At 48.5% G+C, this 20137-nt stretch overlaps 1 long non-coding RNA gene across 1 annotated transcript in view; it reads left to right on the top strand.

Annotated features, from left to right (window-relative positions):
- Positions 1-16661: 16661 nt before the first annotated feature.
- LOC147125193 (uncharacterized) overlaps positions 16662-20137 on the top strand; it is a 38879-nt gene continuing 35403 nt past the window's right edge. Inside the window, exon 1 of the long non-coding RNA XR_015081459.1 lies at positions 16662-16993. This is a non-coding gene — a long non-coding RNA (uncharacterized LOC147125193). The remainder of the gene's footprint in view (positions 16994-20137) is intronic.

Below are 20137 nucleotides of genomic sequence, written 5' to 3'. Positions count from 1 at the left end.
TCTCTGTCGCAACCATGGGTTCGACCCTTGCTCTTGATTCTACCAGTTGATCCGCATGACGCCTTATCACATTGTTACCAATATCTACTGTGTACATCAGAGGTCCTTGTCTGGCCCGAATTGTTCCGGACTGCCATTTTTTGTTTCCATAGCCCCTTGCCAACACTGGTTGTCCTACTTCGAAACTTCGAGTGGACTTGTTATTAATATGCCGGAACTGTTTGTTTTCCACTTCCCTCCGCACATTTGGTTTTAACAAGTCCAACCTGGACCGCAACCTCCTGTTATAAAACATCATGGCAGGACTTTGGTTAGTCACTGCATGAGCGGCGTTTCGATACGCCATTAGGAAATTGTCCACCTTGTGCTGTAGCGGAATCTGGTCATCGTTCATGGCCTTTATTGCCTTTTTGAATGTTTGGACAAATCTCTCGGCCAACCCGTTTGTCGCCGGATGATATGGGGCAGAGGTATAATGTTTCACCCCATTCTTCTTTAAGAATTTTTGGAATTCTTCCGACACGAACTGTGGTCCGTTGTCCGAACAGATCTGTTCTGGCAATCTGTTCCTTGCGAATATTGTTCTTAACACCGCAATTGTCTTTTCTGAAGTAGTGGTATTCATCTTGATCACTTCTGGCCATTTGGAATGTGCGTCCACCACAATTAGGAACATGGAGTCCATGAATGGACCAGCAAAGTCAATATGTACGCGTTGCCATGGGGCTGAAGGCCATTCCCATGGGTGTAGTGGTGCGATCGGAGGTGCATTTTGCACTTTTTGGCACCCAGCGCAGCTTTTCGTCAACTCCTCTATCTGTTGGTCAATACCCGGCCACCATACATAAGCCCTAGCAAGACTTTTCATCTTAACTCCCCCCAGATGACCTTTATGCAGTTCTTTTAGAACTCTTTCCCTTAACTTGGGAGGAATAATCACTCTTGTCCCGTACATCAAAGTACCATGGCAGACGGACAGCTGGTCTCGCCTTGCCAAGAATGCCGGTAACAGAGGATCACCACGTGTTGGCCATCCTTTCACTGTCACCTCGTAGACTCTGGACAGTGTCGGGTCATTCCTGGTTTCTCTTTCAATACTTGCATTGGTGACTGGTAAACACTCGATGATGGTCGAATGAAATAACTCAACAGGGTCAACTTTCGTCGTTTCTTCTTCTTCAGGTAGTGGCAGGCGCGACAGCCCATCAGCATTGCCATGCTGCTTCGTACCTTTGAATTCTATTTGATATTGATGTGCCCCTAGGAAAAGGGACCATCTCTGGAGACGCTGTGCTGTCATCACTGAAACACCCTTCTTAGGGTTAAAAATGGATACCAACGGCTGATGGTCTGTCAGAAGTGTGAATTTTTGGCCCTGCAGGTAATGATTAAACTTCTTCACTCCCCATACAAGGCTGAGAGCCTCCCTATCGATCTGCGCATAGTTGCGCTCAGCGGAGGTCAATGATCTGGATGCAAACGCGACTGGCCTTTCCGTGCCATTTGGCAACTTGTGTGAGAGTACTGCCCCAATACCATATGGAGAAGCATCACAAGCCAACCGAATAGGCAGTGTCGGGTTGAAGTGAGCCAACACTTCCTCTGAGGTGATCAATTCTTTGCTTTTGCGAAATGCCTTCTTACAGTTTTCGCTCCATTCACATGGTACCCCCTTCTGTAAAAGAGCGTTTAGCGGGTGCAGTACCGTGGATAGATTTGGTAGAAATTTATGGTAATAGTTAATCAATCCTAGAAACGACCTCAACTGAGAGACATTATCCAGAGCGGGAGCCTTTACAACTGCCTCTATCTTGTCAGGAGACTTATGAAGCCCCTCCCGGTCAATGACATGACCACAGTACGAGATCCGCTTCTGGAAGAACTCACATTTCTGCCGATTAACTCTAAGTCCATACTCTTTCAGTCTGTTGAGCACCAGTTCCAAGTTTGCGAGGTGTTCTTCATCACCATCACCTGTAATCAGAATATCATCCAGGTAACATTGTGTGCCTGGAATTCCCTGTAATACCTGCTCCATGGCCCTCTGCCAAATTGCTGGAGCCGATGCCATTCCAAAAACCAGCCTATTGTACCGGTACAAACCTCGATGCGTGTTGATCGTGAGGTATTGGCGTGACTCTTCTTCAACCTCCATCTGCAAGTACGCCTGCGCCAGGTCTATCTTGGTGAAGTGTTTCCCGCCAGACAACGAAGCAAAAATATCCTCAATCCGCGGAAGCGGATACTGCACCGTGTGAAGCACCGGATTAACGGTGATTTTGAAATCTCCACAGATGCGAACCTTCCCTGGTTCTCCTGGCTTGTTGCTCGAAGGACGTTTCATAACGGGAACAATGGGCGTAGCCCACTCACTCCAATCTACCTTAGACAGTACACCTGAACGTTCTAGCGCTTCCAGTTCCGCTTCCACAGTAGGTCGTATTGCATAGGGTACCGGTCTGGCTTTAAAAAATTTTGGTTGTGCATGTTCATCAATCTTGATGTTTGCCGTAATTCCTCTCAGTGTTCCCAGTCCCTGCTGGAACACCTCTTTAGCATCATCCAATATTCTGGACAATCGTTTAGGTTTGACATCTGTTTCCCCGGAATCTACCGTTAGTGCCTTCAAGGAGTGCCAGTCCATATTCATTTTCCTAATCCACTCCCGTCCCAGTAGTGGTGGTCCTCCTTCAGGTAGCACATATAAGTCCATTACTTGGCTTTCTTCGCCCTTGTGGACCACTTTTACCTCTATCTTTCCGATGGGGTACACTCTTTGCCCCGTGTATGTTTTCAATATAATCTCCGTATCCCGTAGGGGAATATGTTGGAATAACCTTTTGTAATCTTTCTTATTCATGACCGTCAATGCCGATCCAGTGTCCAATTCCATCTTTACTTGGACTCCTGCTATCTGAAGGGTGACCCAAATTGTCTGGAGATCTGCATCCTTACCAACGTTGTGTACTCTTAAGCTACCCAGTTCATTACTGCTAGCGTCTGAATCTGACTTCTGTTCAGTCGAACTGTTCTTTGTCACCTTGTGTACCTTTATGTATTTTCCTTGCGGTGACTTTTTGTTGCTGGTCTTCTTTCCTGACCGGCATACTTTAGCTATGTGGCCAAGCCTGCCACACGTTCTGCATTCTTGGTTTTTAAACCAACACTGGTTCTGATCGTGCGTTGTCTTTCCGCAACGATAACATTTTACAGTACTCAAACCCAATTTATTTGTACTGAGTTCCGGTGACCGTAGCTGCATTACTGCCGTGCCTCTCGCTGCGGCTTCATGTGCTGCTGCCATAGTGATCGCTTTCTCAAGCGTCAGCTCATTCTCCTCGAGCAATCGCTTTTGTGTATCTTCTTTTAATAAACCACACACAAATTTATCTCGTAGCGCCTCTGTCAATCTCGTTCCGAATTGACAGTACTTTGCTAGCTTACGCAATTCCATTAAATATTCAGCATTGCTTTCATCCTTCAGCTGCCTTCTGCTGTAAAATTTAAATCGTTCCGCTAGCATCAGCGGCGTGGGGTTTAGGTGATTTTTCAGGACAGTAACAATCTCCTCGAACGTCTTATCCGGCGGTTCATCTGGTGATAAAAGGTGTTTCAATTGCCCGTATGTCTTCGCACCCATTAAGTTTAATAATGTTAGTGCTTTCTCTTCATCTGGGATTTTATTTGCTTTACAATAATTTTGTATGCGTTCTACATACATAGCCCAATCTTCGATGTCGCTATCAAAGGTATTAATGTTCCCATGTTTAGGCATCATTGCAATTTAATTTCTTTTTATTTTTATCCAAGATGGCGGCTTCCGCGCTCTTGTCTTCGTCCTCCGCCTACAAAATGGCGGTTTTCCCGCGCTTGGCGGTCTTCACCCTTCCCCCGACGCTGTCTCCGCTTCACCGCGGCTCTCGCGCCTTCAGTTGCCCCCAGACGCTGCGCCTTTTTAGCCCGAATGCGGCCCGGCCCTTATCACCAGCCGCGATCGATGTCCCCGCGCTGCGCCTTTCGGCCCGAATGCGGCCCGGCCCTTATCTCCGGTCGCGATCGATCTCACCGCCCTTATTCCTCCGTCTTCCCTCCCCGTCTGTACAGCCAACGCGGCCGATTTTCTGGTCGCGTCGCTGCCCGGCTTACCCACTACCGAGGTAGAAAGAAGATAGCTGACAGCCGCTGATGGAGGCTTCGAGTTCAGGATGTCTTCTGCACTCTGGTTTCTCGATGTCTGCCGCGCGACGTGTCTTCCAGCAGGGTGATGAGGGTGGAAGCCTCTCTTCGACGTCCGTTCTGTGGACGAAGCCGCCGTGGATATAACTGCCGCAGGGTAAGAATCTGACTCGTCGCCACTGTAAAGTCTGTGTGTTCTAGTTGTAATTAATAACACACAGACTACAAGATTAAAGTTCAACAGGTCTTTACTGGTTGGAGGTCAGGACTATATGAAATACAATCTTACTACACAGTGCTTATATACCGGTGGTCACCACCGGTATTACGTATACAGCAGCCAGAGAAAGTAGTACATCTCTTAAGGTGGAACAGGCTTAAGTTCTCTTAAGGTGGAACAGGTTACATACACCACAATCTCTACTTCACCTGCCATATATTCCATCAACATGGGTGCCCTTTATACTGTCTCACCTTGGTCCTCAGAATCCGACCATGATCAGCTCCTACACCAGCAGCACCAGGCACACCAGCAGCACCAACAACAACACCAACCTTCTCCGCAATCACCTGATGCTGTTCAGTACACAGGGCATCAGCACTCAACCACATTGCTGCCCGGGAGGCCACGGTTGGCCTCACCATGGCCAGATTTACTTCACTTGACGTTGTCCACCCTGGCTGCCACATGATGCACCAGGTTGGCACCACCCCACACCAACACCATAAAGCATCCTTACGATGTCCAAGCCATTGCTTTCACACTCACCACCATTGCGGGTGGTACCGTTATGTCTCACCATTCACTGCAACTCACAAAGCCACTTCCAAAGGTGCACACAAATCTGTCCAAGAATGTAAAGTGTTGAAAATAAAGGTTTCAATGTTTGACAGCACATTAAGAGAAACTTTACATGAACATTGCATAAAACAGCTAAGTGCCTACCCCTGTGAGTTGTTAGTTGGTATGATTGCAATAGGATGAGTGTGAGTGTGAGGGGTATCTAGTGAGATGGGGATGTGATAATATAGATAGAGAGAGAGGGATGGGTGGATGTGCAAGGTAAGTTGGTGTGAGTAAGGATGTGCAGGAATAGGGTTGGGAAGGCAGAGTGATGGGAATGTGATGAGAGGCACAGCAGTATGAAGGTGAATGTGGCTTTGTACTAACATTTTGTGATCTAATGAGATCATTGAAAGGTTTGCGCCACTGCATCCAGGTCCTTCTGACAACATCCCTGCTTGTGACCACCTCTGCAATGTGCAACCAGGCTGTGTTGGTCTCCTGGGGAGATGTCTTCCACCCATCGGAAGGGAAGAGGACCTCCCTGCATGCTCTGACTCCCTCCATAAACATATGGAGAGTCATGGGAGTACCTGGGTGCAGCCCTGCATCTCTGTGCAGTGATTGTCAGTGTTCGCAGCACTTCAATGCTGTAGAACACTGACAGCACAAATGTTTAAAGAAAGTTGGCCATGGTCCCTTTAAGGAAACTGGCTGATGACGTAACATGAATGACATCACCAGACCCGTTTCCTCTAATTGGACCGGGAAACACTCTGGGCAGGCTTAACAAGCCCCATCAATGTAAAATCATTTTCCAGAACAGGATGGAGCCAGCAGCAGGGTCGGGACCTGCCACCAAAGTCGCCCGCCCCGAGCCCGCCAAGGTAAGGAAAATCTCGGCCTATGTCTTACTCGCCCATCACTCCCATCCTTGCTGACCTACAGTGGCTCACTGTGCCACGACATATCAAATTTAAACTCTTCATCATCAAATCCTTCCACCTTGTCCCACCCTATCTCAGTAACTTCCTTCACCCTTATATCCCCCTATACCCTTCAGTCCTCAGACTCTGGCCTTTTGCGTATTCCCTCCCTTTGCACCACCATTGGTGGCAGAACCTTTAGCTACCTTGGTTCCACTCTCTGGAACTCACTTGCTAAACATCTGTGCTCTCCACTTCTCTCCCCTTCTTTAAAAGCCATTTCAAAACCCATATTTTTGATCAGACTTTCAGTCACCTTCCCCTCACCCCTTCTAATCTGTCTCTTCTTGGCTCAGCATCCATTTCCCTATTTCCATGCTTGAAGCTCCTTGAAATGTTTTTATGTTAAAGAAACAATACAAGTGCAGGTTTCGGTTGTTAATTTCTGTGTTATGATATAACTTCATGGAAATTTCACTAAAAACCGAATTGTGTATGATCATTAACATGGCCTCATCCCATTGCTTTCCACTAATCACATGTCACTTGGGGTATCCTAATGCTCTGTTCAGTTGTACTGCATACATCCAATTCCTTGAGATACCAGTCATATGAGCAGAGGGAGGAGAATCTCTCCCCATTTCACTGAAATTATGAGACATGCCTTCTCATATCTGAGATTAGATGGTCACGTGTGTGATCCTGCGGCAATGCTGCCTATCACATGCTGTTGCTAGTGCCAGTCTGATTCATGGTCATAGACAGTAAATTTAACATTATACACCTTAATTTCACATGCTGATCCCACCCCCTCCCCTGCACCCACTGGTTGAGCATCTCTGGGAGAGTTTGGGAGCATGTTGTCCAGGAAATATTAATTTTTATATTCAAAATGGTACATTGTAGTTAATTCTAAACAAATTTTGACTCCACAATTGTTAGATTTTTATTCTAACAAAAATGATGTTACATTTGGGTGTATCATTCATGTTCAATAAAGCAAACAGACCATCAGTTCCCCTAAAGTTATCTAAACTTCTTTCCTTGACAGAGCCATTGGGGAGGACTTTAACTCAGGTGCAGGATGGTGTCATGTTATCCGAATTTCATGTTTCCCACATGAATCTAAATAGATGTGGGAGATTGATGCAATTTTAACTTAAGTGGCCAATTGATTTCCAACGTTTCGGAAGCCTTTGCAAATGGGTTTTTCATGACTGAAAGTCCCCTCCGATTATGTCATCATTGCTGCTGCATTTAAGGTCCACAGCAAGCCTTGCTTCTTCTGCAGGCTTCCAAGCTTCCTCCATTTGGTGTCAGAGGGACCTGCAGGAAAGATGACAAGCGGGAGGGCAAGAGCAGCTCCTCGCTTTGATGAGGCGGCACTTCAGGCATTAGTAGATGGGGCTAGGGCCAACAGGGAGGTCATGTTCCCTTCACCAGGGAGGAAGAGGCCTCCCACTCAGACCAATGCTGTGTGGATACAGGTGGCTGAGGAGGTCAACACCTCGGGAGTCACCCGCAGAACCTGGATACAGTACAGGAAAAGATTTCATGACCTTCAGCGCACTGGAAAAGTGAGTATGAATTTCCCATCACCCTCAATCTGATCCCCATTGCCTTTCCTCACCAGCACTCAGCTTTAGCAATCTCTTTCTCCACATCCCACTTGACGCTGACATCCATGCACCCTTACCCATTCCCTTTCTCTCTATGCTCACATTCACATAACTATTCCACCATGCAGCCCTCGCACTCCCTATCACTCTGATGCTTTGAACACAACTGACAACACACAAGGAGGGCCCTTGGTCTTGCAACCTCACTCCATCTTTGTCTCCTTCTAAGTATCTATGCTATGCAATCTCTACACTCACTCCTTCATTCTCACTCAACCTCCACTTGTCTCCCTCATTGCAGGAAAAGAGAGCTCACAACAAGAGAGCGAGCCAGGACAGGAGGAGGGCCAACCTCAATAGCCCACCTGACCCCCTGGGAGGAGGCCGCCCTGGAAATCATGGGCATTGAGGATGATTCGCGCGTGGGGGACAGACAGACAGGTGCAACACAGCAAGCTGGTGACAGAAAAGTTTCCCATCTCTCTCTTTGACATTGCATGAGTCGCTGATAATGATTGTGAAGCTGTAACAGATGCACTTATGAGCATCTGCAAAAAGCTATGTGCATGGAGCCTTTGCATCACATCTCTGACTCTTTCCTTTACTCCCCCACAGGACCATCACAAGCATCCATCCCCCCTAGCCAGGAAGAAGAGGCTGAGCAGCCAGACGCCTCAGAGGAAGCTGCAACCTCTGAGGGCGCAGCGTCAGCAGAATTCAGCGCACCCTAATCAGCGCAGACACTCACACCTCGGTGGGACCTTCGGGACATAGAGTAGTGTTGTCACCTGGTGTATCACAGCTCGCAAGTGAGCATCAGCAGATTGTGGAGACAGGGACAGCAGTGGAGAGTCCAAGTCGGAGGGCGCAGGACTCTGCCAGCTCGGCTCAGCAGCATGTCGACCCTCTGCCTCTGGGTCCATCCATAAGATCAGAGATGATGGAACTCCAGGCACAGATGCAGGAGTCTCTGGCAGGTTTTGTCTCTAGGGTCGCTGCGAGTGTGGAGCGAATGGAGGAGTCCATAGCGAACATGAGCAGAGCCTTTGTGGAGTTATTGGCGCATGAATACATCACCACGGAAAGGATGGCTACCTCCGTGGAAAGGATTGCTACCTCCCTGGTAAGGCTGGCTACCGTAGAGGAGAGGATGGCTACGGTAGAGGAGAGGATGGCTATGGCCATGGAGGAGCTTAGTTGCCAGGGTATGGAAAACATGGTCATTGTTCAGAATAGAATGACATCGCTTGAGGAGCGATGGCCATCTATTGAATAGAGAAACCAGACCTTCATGGAAGTCCTTCTGAGTAGGACTGCCATTGCAGATACGGGTCCCCATGGCCCCCCCTAATGTGCAGCAAGGTGCTCTACAGCACTTGCGGAATGGGACCTGACCCATGAGAGGGAGGTTGGTGGCAGGCCTCAAGGAAGTGGGGGTTCCTCTCCAATTGTTCACACTTCCATGCCACTTCAGAGCCCTCGGTCAGAGCCCCACCGGAATCCACACCCAAGTGAGATTGACATCTCAACCCCTGCACAGCCGCAGGAGTAGCAGATGACGAGCCCTCACAGGCTCGCAACCCCAGAGGACACCCGCCAAAGGTGTTGAGACAGGAGCAGCAGGAAAGTGAGCAAGGGGCCTCCACATCTGCTGAAGCCACAGGGGAACCACTACGTAGGAGCACGCATAAGAGGAAGATAAAGCACAAGTAATCACAAGGGTAGTCACTTGGGTGAAATGTTGTGTTTAGTGTAAAAATGCCATCATGTTGTAATTGTGCATAAAAATTCTGATGGCAAATGTTGCAGTTGTGGCATCTGTCATTTCGCTATTGGGACTTCCACATTGAGGCCTTAGGAATACTTGCAACTGTCAGTATGGTGGTCAGAGTGCTAGGAATCCTCTGGTTCTTGGACATTGTCAATACTCTGGTAAGAAGCTGCGAGGCAAAAGTGTTTGATTGACTAGGCTAAGCAAATCTGGCCAGGATGAGTGCGTTCCTTGCATCCCGGGCAGCAATGTTCTCGCGTAATGCTGCCGCTGGTTGATGGGCCTCTGCAGGATGTTTGTTTTCGCACTCCTCCTCCGCCTCCTCCTCCTCCTCATCATCTGAGGAGGATATGTGAGGAGCCACTTGGTCCTCAGGAATCTGCAAGCCACGACGCTGTGCCATGTTGTGAAGTGCACAGCAAACCATGATGATTCTGGAGACCCTGGCTGATGAGTATTGTAGAGCTCCACCAGATCTATCCAGGCATCTGAAGCGCATCTTCAGCAAACCGATGGTTTGCTTGATAATGGATCTGGTAGAAATGTGGCTGGAGTTGTAGCGCTCCTCAGCTTCATTGGTTGGCCTCCTCAATGGTGTCATTAGCCACATCCTCAGGGGATAGCCCTTGTCTCCAAGTAGCCATCTGTTAAGTTGGTCTGGCGGACTGAATAGTGGAGGCACACTAGACTGGTGCAGTATGAAGGAGTCATGGCAACTGCCAGGGTACATGGCAGAAACATGCAAAATCTCCTTCTTGTGGTTACACACCAGCTGAACGTTGAGGGAGTGGAAGCCCTTGCGGTTAACAAATATGCCTGGATTGCGATGGGGTGCCTTAAGGGCCACATGTGCGCAGTCAACGACGCCCTGCACCCTTGGAAAGCCTGCCAGATGAGCTAATCCAACCGCTCGCGCCATGACACTTGCTCAATCCTTGGTGAAATGGATATGATTGTGCGCGAGGGCAAAGAGGGCTTTGGTTACCTGCATGATGCAAGTGTGTGCGGCCGTCTGGGAGATGCCGCTGATGCCTGCTGCTGATCCCTGGAATGAGCCTGAGGCAAAAAAGTTGAGTGCGGTGTTGACTTTGATGGCCACTGGTAATGCTTGTCCACCTGGTCCTCTGGGCAGCAGGTCTTGCTGTAGCATTGCGCAGATGTCACTCACTACCTCTCGCGAAAGTCGGAGCTGCCTTTGGCACTGCTGCTCAGACATGTTGAGATAGGTGAACCTGTGTCTGTAGACCCTGTTTCGGGGGTATCTCCTGCGCCGACGGGCTTCCAGGCACTGGCTCCTTCTGGCCTGTGCAGCCTCAGGTGGGTGAGCAGCAGGCTGGCACTCCTGCTGCTGCTGCTGTTGCTGGTGCTGCTGTTGTTCCTGGTTCTGCTGCTGCCGCAGCTGGTGCTCGAGCTCCTCTAATGCCCAGATGGGAAGGAAATAAATGGCTCCCATGCTTCTGGTATATGCCTCCGTGGAGGAAGCGCTGAGTGAAGGTGGCGAGAGGGGTTTCCCAGGAGGCCACACTGGAGATGGGTGTGAGGCTCCAACCTTCCACAGGTGTGGTTAAGCCGTGTAAAAGTTGCCCCAGACCTGAGACCACTAAGTCCTGCCACCTGCAAATGATGGCTGATCAAATCTCCTCTTTAATGGTTGACCTGCAGTTGATAGTCAGCAATCCAATAGTGCTCCCGCCAGGTTCCCACCAGGTGTGTTTTACGTGGGAAAAGGATTAAAGTTGCAAGGGCCTGTTAAAATAGCATTATAGAGGCCATTTAGTGGTAATTAAGGGCCTTAAAGACCAGTCCCGCCTGTTGGATTCGGGACGGAGTAGGGACCATCAGACACGCCTGAGTTAAAATTGCTCGGAGTCGGGAACCGGGTGGGGGGGTCCCGCCCGCCAGCCAGTTTTTGCGATTTTAACCCCCCGCACGCCTCCAAACCCGACTCCACGGTTCAATGAAAATCGAGCCCATTCTCTTTAATCTCTTGCCTCTACTTCAGGAGTATTGTTCCCCTCCTCTTCCTCTTCTAACCCCTTCCCCAGTTCATGGAGACACTCTTTCCTTCCAAATCCTCCCCACTTCACAAAAGCAGTCCACCCTTGCAAATTGCGCCCCAGTTCAAAATGACACTCTCCTCCTCGAAATCCCCCTAAAGTTCACAGAGACACTCTCCTACTCCAACCCTCCTAAAGTTCACAGAGGCACTCATTCTTCAGGCACTCACCCACCCAGTTCAGAGGCACTCTCCCCTTGAAACTCTCAGCCCCTCGTTCACAGCGACTCTATCTCCTTAAACGTTGGCCCTGCTGCATCTCCTATCTGGCATTGCTGCTTTGTTCTGGGACTGGACCCTGTGCTCCAGGTGAGAATTTTTGATTCATCAAGAAAATAGAAATTCCCACTTGCAGCACGGGGTCCAGTCCCGGAATGACGCAGCAGCGTCTAGTACATAGTTTTTGTGTCATTTAATTTTGCCTGGTATGATTGCCTTGTCCTCTCTTTCCTACTCTCCCAAGAATAGCAGCAAAGAACGAGGCAAAAACAGGAGGTGAGGCTACCACCACCTCACTGATCTGACCTGGATATCCCTCCCCCTCCACCTGCAGGGTCCATCACTGGCTGCCCCTTCTCTGTCCACTGCATGCCAATAGCTACAGAGGGGTGGGGCTCGTGTCCCTGACGATGTACTTGACATTCGCCCATGCTACTGCCGCTTCCCAGGACCGCTATATGGAAGGTGGTGGTAGGCCCTGGCAAGTGGCAGTAATGGCCCTGCCCAGGTTACAGGGTTGCTGCTTCTCTGATCTAGACACCTCTTCTGGTGCTGCAGCAGTGGCCATGCTGCAGCATCACTGAGATTTTGCAGCCAGGCACTGGTGGGCTCCCTCTTGATGGCAGGAATCCCCCTAAGAGCCCACCAGACATATTAAATTACCCCAACTGAGGAAGATGGGTCAGGGCGCATTCAGAAGACTGGGCAAAAATCTCAAGTTCCCAACCCACTGCAACTGCTCCTAAAAGAGGATAACCAAGTCCTATGTATCCAAGGTATTGGAATTTCCTTTTCTTTATTTTTTCAGTAAAATACAAGGGTTTAGCAGTGCAACAAGCTCTGTGTATTGCTCAGTACAATGCTCCAATTATGCAGCAGGGGGCTTGAGTTCAATTTTTACACTGCATGTCTACGGACTTATCAAAACTTGATACTCTGCCAAAAATGTCTGTACTTTGAGACACCCAAGCAAAAGAGAGTTGATTACACAATAATCTTCTGAAAATCTTCACATGCTAAAAATATTACTCTACATGGTTTTATCATCTGAAAGTTTTCATCACAGGGAGAGCAAATTGTAACACTGGTTTCCAAATGCCAAACATGACAAGTGTATTAGATTGTTTTTAAATCTAGATGAAGTAGATATTTACTATCAAAAGTTTCCCTAGAAAGGTTCCCCTAGTCTGGATCCTTGGATCAACCTCCAGTCTGTGCTGCGTTTACTGATCTCAGCTTAGGGAGCAGTAGAGGGACTATAATTGGCCATGTGGTCTGTTACACATATCGGATCTGTACCGATACATATTCTCTCAGGTTCAGTGTAACCAGCCACCCCATAAACAGACTTCATATTCCCTACAAACTGGAGAGCTTCTTTACTGCCCAATATCTAATTAAATAGAAAAGAACTTGCATTTATATAGAGCCTTTCATGACTTCAGGACGTTCCAAAGCGATTCACTGCCAATTAAATACTTTTTTTTTTAAGTGTAGTCAGTGTTCTATTGTAGGAAACTTGGCAGCCAATGTGCATACAACAAGGTCCACAAACAGCAATAAGATAATGACCAGATAATCTGCTTTAGTGAAGTTGGTTGAGGGATAAATATTGACCAGGACACTGGGGAGAACTCCCCTGCTCTCCTTCGAAGCCCTCATTGTGTGCACTGAATACTGGAATCTCACCCACGCCACCACATGTGTTCTCCTATCTGTGTGGTAAGCAGTCTGATAAAGTATTCTAATGTGATGAGGCCAATTGCAAACCAACAAAACTAGTTTTTTTTACTAGAAATATGCATGAAAATAATACAGTTTTCACAGCAAGCTTTAATCAATACCTTATTGCTTCTCATATTAAAACACATAACAAAAATACACCACACTGCCCCTCTGTTACAAGCTAGAAATCCTGGTACTAACTGGCACTGACTTTAGAAAGCAAGATCTCTATGACTCAAAAGTAAAATAATGCAAATGCTGGAAATTTGAAATAAAAACAGAAAATGCTGGAAACACTCAGCAGATCAGGCAGCTTCTGTGGAAAGAGAAACAGTGTTATTGGGCTGGATTTTGAAGTTTCCGATCCGCCCAGAGCAGAGGAAGGTGGGGGGGTGGGGGGGGCGGTAGACCCACGGCGGGCATGTGATGTCATGGGGAGGTTCCCTGCCTGGAAGCCAGCCTGATTGACAGGATGGGGAACGGTGGGCGAGAGGTTGCAACCAACAGGTAGGTGCGGGGTTCGATCGGGGGTGGGGTGGGGGTGTTCTGATCCCCAGGGGTAGGGTCTGATCCCCAGGGAGCGTCCAATCCCCCACCCCGGGGAGGGATGGGCTGCTGGTAGGTAAACTTGGGGGACCGGGTGGAAGCACTCCTGCTCCTCCCGGCCCACAAGGATTGTTCCTCAAGGCCGTGCTTGCCTCGCTGCAGCTACCAAGAATCCCGAGACCTGGGATCCCCAGCCGGCTGCAGTAAAACTTGCACAGCGAGTTAAAGCACAGGCTTCAGGACCTCATCATCATTTAAAATGCCAGCCCGCCTCCTGGCAGCGGGTTGGCTGCCCGCCCCCCGTCCCGCCTGAGTAAAAGTTGAAAGTGGGCGGGTTGAAGGCAAGTCGGGGTCAGGATTTAGCTCTTATAAACTTTACCTTCCCCAAACCCCCCACCACCGCCTGCAACCAACCCATTTTTTCATGTTAAAATTCCCCCCAATGTTTCAGGTCGATGACCTTTCATCAGAACTGGAAGATATTAGAGATGGTGGGGGCATTTATCGGCAAGTAATTTAAGCACTAAAGAGCCTCTGAGGTGACTAAGTTGGGGTTTTAACCTGCAACATTGGTTTAGCCCGCGCTTAGCGCAAGACGCCATATTGGTAAAGGAGTTGAAGGCAGCGCTAGGAGCGGCTCGTTAAACATCTGATCATTACAGAGGCTGCATGGCATTTTGGTGGCTAGCAGTCACCAGGTGAAAGGACCATGGGTCATGCTTGTTAGGAGTCCCCTTGGCCTGTACGAGGAATGGGAGGAGGAAATGAGGCCAGGCAGAGCAGCACCAGCTGCTGCAGGAGACCCAGGAGGGCGAAGAGGGCCAGGTGGCGTCCTTCCCCCCGGCGAGTACAGGACATCCCTTCGCCTCTGGATCTCCTTTACCAGGACTTCCAGTTCCATGTCTGATAACCTGTGCGCCCTCTCCCTCAGTCCCTGAGCTATCCTGCAACATGCAGCTGTGTGTCAGCCAGCACACTGCACATCTTCAGTGGAAGTAGGTGCAAGGAGCCCACATGCATGAAAAATGTACCTAATCAGTATTTGAGTGCTAAACCTGCAGATGTCTGGTTAGTACCTCCAGAAAAATTAAAATCATGGTAATCAACAATTAGGACCAAAATTGTGTGCTAAATCCAGACTTTCAAACAGGCTAGTCTTATTAGCACTGCATCCATTTAGCGCCTGTTTTCACCCTTTGGCCAAAATAACAAAAGGGAGAGATCATATGGGGCTAGAAATTCGTTATAGCCAAGAAATGGGCAGTGTTTAGACTAAAAATGGTTAAGTAGCACCAGTTGAAAATTGTCTAGGCTGCACTCAAATTTTGTCCTCACTCCTCATTAAAATGATTGCAGTTATGATTCTTGTCTAAAACCCAAGCTCATTGGCATTACACTGAAAAGATGAACCAATATCGGGGGCAGTCTAAATGCAAGTAATGATTGCCACAGGCTCTTTTCACTACTTAAAGGGGAGGTTCATTGATGCTGCAGCATCTCATTCTCAGCATTGTTGGGTGTGCAGCTGCCTCAGCAACCATAAGAAGAAGGACAAGGAGAAGGAGCCCTTATTTACAAATCCTCTCTTTTGCTTTCTGTACATGATTCGGCATTGAATTAAATATTCTAAATTACACTTCCTAGTTCAGACTCTGCGTGCCTCAGTAAGGATTCTTCAAGCTGCTTGGTTAAGGAGATACACAGTTGCTTTCCCTGTTCACTCAGGTCCCAGAACCGCTGTAGAGAGTGCTGCGCTGAAATGGATTTCTAATTGCCGCAAGTTTCAGTGCAAAAGCCCATAGAAAGTCTGATGGACAAGTGTAAGTATAATGAACAGCTTGTGCCATTTGTTCGCCGTTGAGCAAAATCCAGGCCAATATTGGTTTACTGTCCACCATGAAAAGTGGAAAAATCGCATTAGCACAAATGCACACGCTATGTGCAGCGGGGACTATCACCAAAAGAACCTTGGCATTACATCTCTAACTCCTTCCTTTACTCCCCCACAGTACCATCCAGAGCCCTCATCCTCACTGTGGAGAGGAAGAGGCTGTGCAGCCAGACTCCTCAGAGGAAGCTCCAACCTCTGAGGGCACAGCGTCAGCAGAAGTAAGCGCACCCAGCACCGGCGCAGACACTCACACCTCGGGGGGACCTTCGGGACATAGAGTAGTGTTGTCACCTGGTGTTTCACAGCTCACAAGTGAGCCTCAGCAGATTCTGGAGACAGGGACAGCAGTGGAGAGTCCTCGTTAGAGGGCGCAGGACTCTGCCAGCTCAGCTCAGCTGCGCTGCATGTCGACCCTCTGCCTCTGGGTCCATCCGCAAGAGAAGAGGTGATGGATCTCCATGCACAGATGCAGGAGTCTCTGGCAGGTTTTGTCTCCAGTGTCGCTGCGAGTGTGGCGCAAATGGAAGAGTCCATAGCGACCATGAGCAGAGCCTTTGTGGAGTCATTGGCGCATGAACGCAACACCATGGAAAGGTTGGCAACCTCCATGGAGGAAATAACTTGCCAGGGTACGGAAAACATGGTGAGTGCTCATAAGAGAATGACATCTCTTGAGGAGCGTTGGCCATCTGTTGAACAGAGAAACCAGATCTTCATGGAAGTCCTTCTGAGTAGGACTGCCAGTGCAGAAACGGGTCCCCATGGCCCCCTAAAGCGCAGCAAGGTGCTCTCAAGCCACTTCTAATCGCTGGCCCCTTCTGGCCTGTGCAGCTTCAGGTGAGTGAGCAGCAGCCTGGTGCTCCTGGTGCTCATCCTACTGTTCCTGGTTCTGCTGCTGCCGCCTCTGCTGCTAGAGATCCTGTAATGGCAAGAAGGGAAGGAAAAAAAGGCGTCCCATGCTTCTCGCAGATGCCTCTGCTGAGGAAGCGCTGAGTGAGGATGGCAAGAGGGGCTTCCCAGGAGATCGCATTAGAGAAGTATGTGCGGCTCCAACCTTCCACAGCTGTGCCTAAGCCTTGAAGAAGTAGCCCCAAGCCTGCAACAACAAGGTCCTTCAACATACAAATGCTGTCCCTTTAAATCACAGCTTTCCCTGACCTGCAGCTGACAGCAAGCAAGCCGGCAAGCTTCACGCCAGGTCTCATCGGCGGGGTTCCCCGCAGGCGGGTTTGATGTGGGGAAAGCCCCAAAGTCGGCCCCTGAAAATCTTCTTCAACAAGGTAATTATTGGTCATTAGTGTGCCGACGACCAGTCCCGCCTGTGGCGGCCGGGACTGAAGTGGGTCACGGAGAAACGGCGGTCCGAAAGTCGGACAGGGCGGGGAATCAGGCGGGGGGGGGGTCCCGACCCGCTTTTTCGGCGATTTTTGGCCCCCGGCCGCCTGAAAAGCCGCCCAACGGCGGCCAGAAAATTGACCCCATACTTTTGGCCATAGCCTAAATGCCTAAATGCTAAGAATAGGTCTGGATCCATCTTGGGCCTTAAGTAATCCAGCACTATTAAAGGAACAGGCACTGTTAAAGGCCATTGAGAGAGACAGAAGGATTTTTTTTACATGTACTAGGTTAGAATTATTACCTGGACACTTGCTAATGGAGAATAGTAAGTTTTTTAATTAATGTATGTGTGCGAGAATGTGTAAATTGCACATCAATAGTCTTTACATTTATTTAAAGGTTCTGGCCCCTGTGAATGAGTGTGTGCTGCTGTGCATTGCTTGGGATGGCAGTAGCACCCAACCAGCAGTTTGGATGCCCCTAAAGTCTGCCTTGGAATGAGCTGGGTACAGGGTGGACCATTGTGCCAAGCTGTAGGTGGAGAAACAGAGGCCGAGATTTTGCGGGGAAGTCAGCAGGCATGATTGGTGGCGGGTTGGGTGGGAAAGTGGGTTTTTTCCCCAGTGGGTCGGGACCCTGCTGTGAACCCGCCACCACGCACCTTTCCCTGATGTCAGGTTTGTCAGTGTTGCGCAAACCCGACACACATCAGCGGGGGACCCAATTCAGGTAATTATGACCTTGTTTGGAGCTCATTAAGAATACATTTCAGCTCACCTTTTGATTTTACGTGCTCACCCATGGGATCCTTGCTGGCCGGGGATCACGTCTGTCAAGCTGAGGCGAGAGTTCAGTGGCCATTGAATCAGTTGTTGAGTTGACAGCTTCAAATGTAAAGTAAAAGCTCCCACCTTACAGAGATATCTTCCCTCAGCCACAAGCTCTTCCTCATTGCATTTCCAAACAAGTATATGGGGGGAGTCATGGGAGAGCCTGGGTGCAGCCCTGCACCTCTGTGCAGTGCTTGTCAGTGTTTACAGCACCTCAATGCTGTAGAACACTGACAGCACAAATGTCAAAATTAATTTGGACATGGCCCCTCTAAGGAAACTGGCTGATGACGCTTCATCAAATGACATCACCAGACCCGCTTCCTCTAATTGGCCGAGAAACGAGCTGGGCGGGTTTACCAAGCCCAATCAAGGTGAATTAATTTCAGACAGCGGGATGGAGCCAGCAGCGGGGTCGGGACCCGCCACCAACATCGCCTGCACCGAACCCGCCAAGGTCAGCAAAATCCCAGCCAGAGACATCAAGGGGTAGATTTTCCCGAACCTGTCGGGAAGAAGGCGGGACTTCCCCTTTCGGGTTTTTGACCTGCCTACTTCGACGTCCGGCCAATCTGCGCGATTTTCCCTTGATTGACCTTGGTGAGCCCGCCCAGCGGGCTCAGCAGGCCAATTAAGGGCCACCCGGCAACAGGCGACGTCACAGACTGAAATTTCTTCTGTCAATCGTTTTTGACAGATGAAATATCAGTGTTTCACAGCTGTTTGAAGCTGTCAAACACTGACAGTCTGAGTTCTGACATGAGTCATTCTGCACAGACTCAGTTAGAACTCTTACCGGCACTCAAAGCTGAAGGCTGTCACTTTTCACAGATTGCAGCCGTTCAGCTTTCAGTTCCAGCTGAGTGATGCGCTCCCGACGGCTACAGGAAGAAAGGCTGTGAAGGTAAGTACAGGTTCTTATGTTCATTAATAAATAGACATTCTTATTATGAACATAGCTAGCTTTTGCTAGACACTTTTATTGAGCACATGTGGACTAGGTACAGTATCTGTAGAGGCATCCATCTTGACTGCTGTCTTGTGGGTAGCCTAGTGCCTCATGGGTAATGTAGTCTTAATATACATACAGCTGGGTAGTGTAGTCTTATATACAGCTCTACACAGCTCTACGGTTCCACCTAGTGTCCACTATAGAATGACATGTTATTGATCATTACATCCCCCTTTCTTTGAGGTTTAACAAAATCAATATCAATCAACTTTCAAGAAAACAATAAAGATAATATCAGTAACACTTTTGTTAGTGCTCTATAAATATAAACACTTTCAAAACAGTCAACACATTTTCAAAGCTTTACATTGTACTCAAAGATTAAGTCTATCAGGCTTTTTTACTTCACGTGTGGATCTTCTCAACACGGGTAAGTCTGATGTGTCTTCATGAGATTGTTCTGGCGGTGAATGACAAGATGCAGTTGCGGCATTGTCATCAATCTGGTCTTGAATAGTCTCTTGTGTTTTTAGGAGGGAACGGCGGTTCCTCCTGAGAATCTGTCCTTCCTCAGTTCTAACAGTGTATGACCTTGGTCCTACTTCCTCAAGAACTGTAGCTTTCCTGTTCCATCCATCTGGATCCTCAATCCTGACAACATCATCCCTTGTCAATGGTTTTAGAGTTTTGGATGACTTGTCATAGTATGATTTCTGTTTCAGCTTTAACAGTTGAAGTCTCTGTCTCAGTTCCTCACTTTGCTTGTTTGTTTTGGTGTTTCTGTCATGTCTCACATTTGCCTATCATGTTCTCAATGTCCTTATTTATGCCAGGCCAATAAACAGTGTCTCTTGCCCTCCTTTTGCATTTTTCAATTCCGAGGTGTCCCTCATGAATCCTTTTGAGCATGTCTTGACGTAGAGCCTGTGGAATGACTATTCTGTTCTGTTTTAGTAATAGTCCACTTGCGACACTCAATTCTGACCTTATGTGAAAATATTTTGGACAGTAACCTTTTGGCCAACCATGATGAATGTTCTCTATTACTGTTTGTAATACTGTATCTTTGACTGTTTCTTCTGCTATTTGCTTTGATTTTGTGTCTGACACGGGCAGCGCAGCAGTGACCATACTCACATGAACATCCACGTCTTCTTCAGTAGAGCTCACATGACTCATTGTGGGTGCTCGGGATAGTGCATCTGCTAACACTATGTATTTGCCTGGTGTGTAGGTCATTTCAAAGTCATATCTTTGCAGCTTCATCATGAGTCATTGAATCCTTGGAGACATCTCATTCAGGT

This window comes from Somniosus microcephalus, chromosome 1, assembly GCF_052327205.1.
Source record: "Somniosus microcephalus isolate GS21.2 chromosome 1, FLI_Smic_1.0, whole genome shotgun sequence".
Classification (NCBI taxonomy): Eukaryota; Metazoa; Chordata; class Chondrichthyes; order Squaliformes; family Somniosidae; genus Somniosus; species Somniosus microcephalus.
The sequence above is the reverse complement of the archived record's forward strand: the minus strand, read 5'-3'. Positions and strand labels throughout refer to the sequence as shown.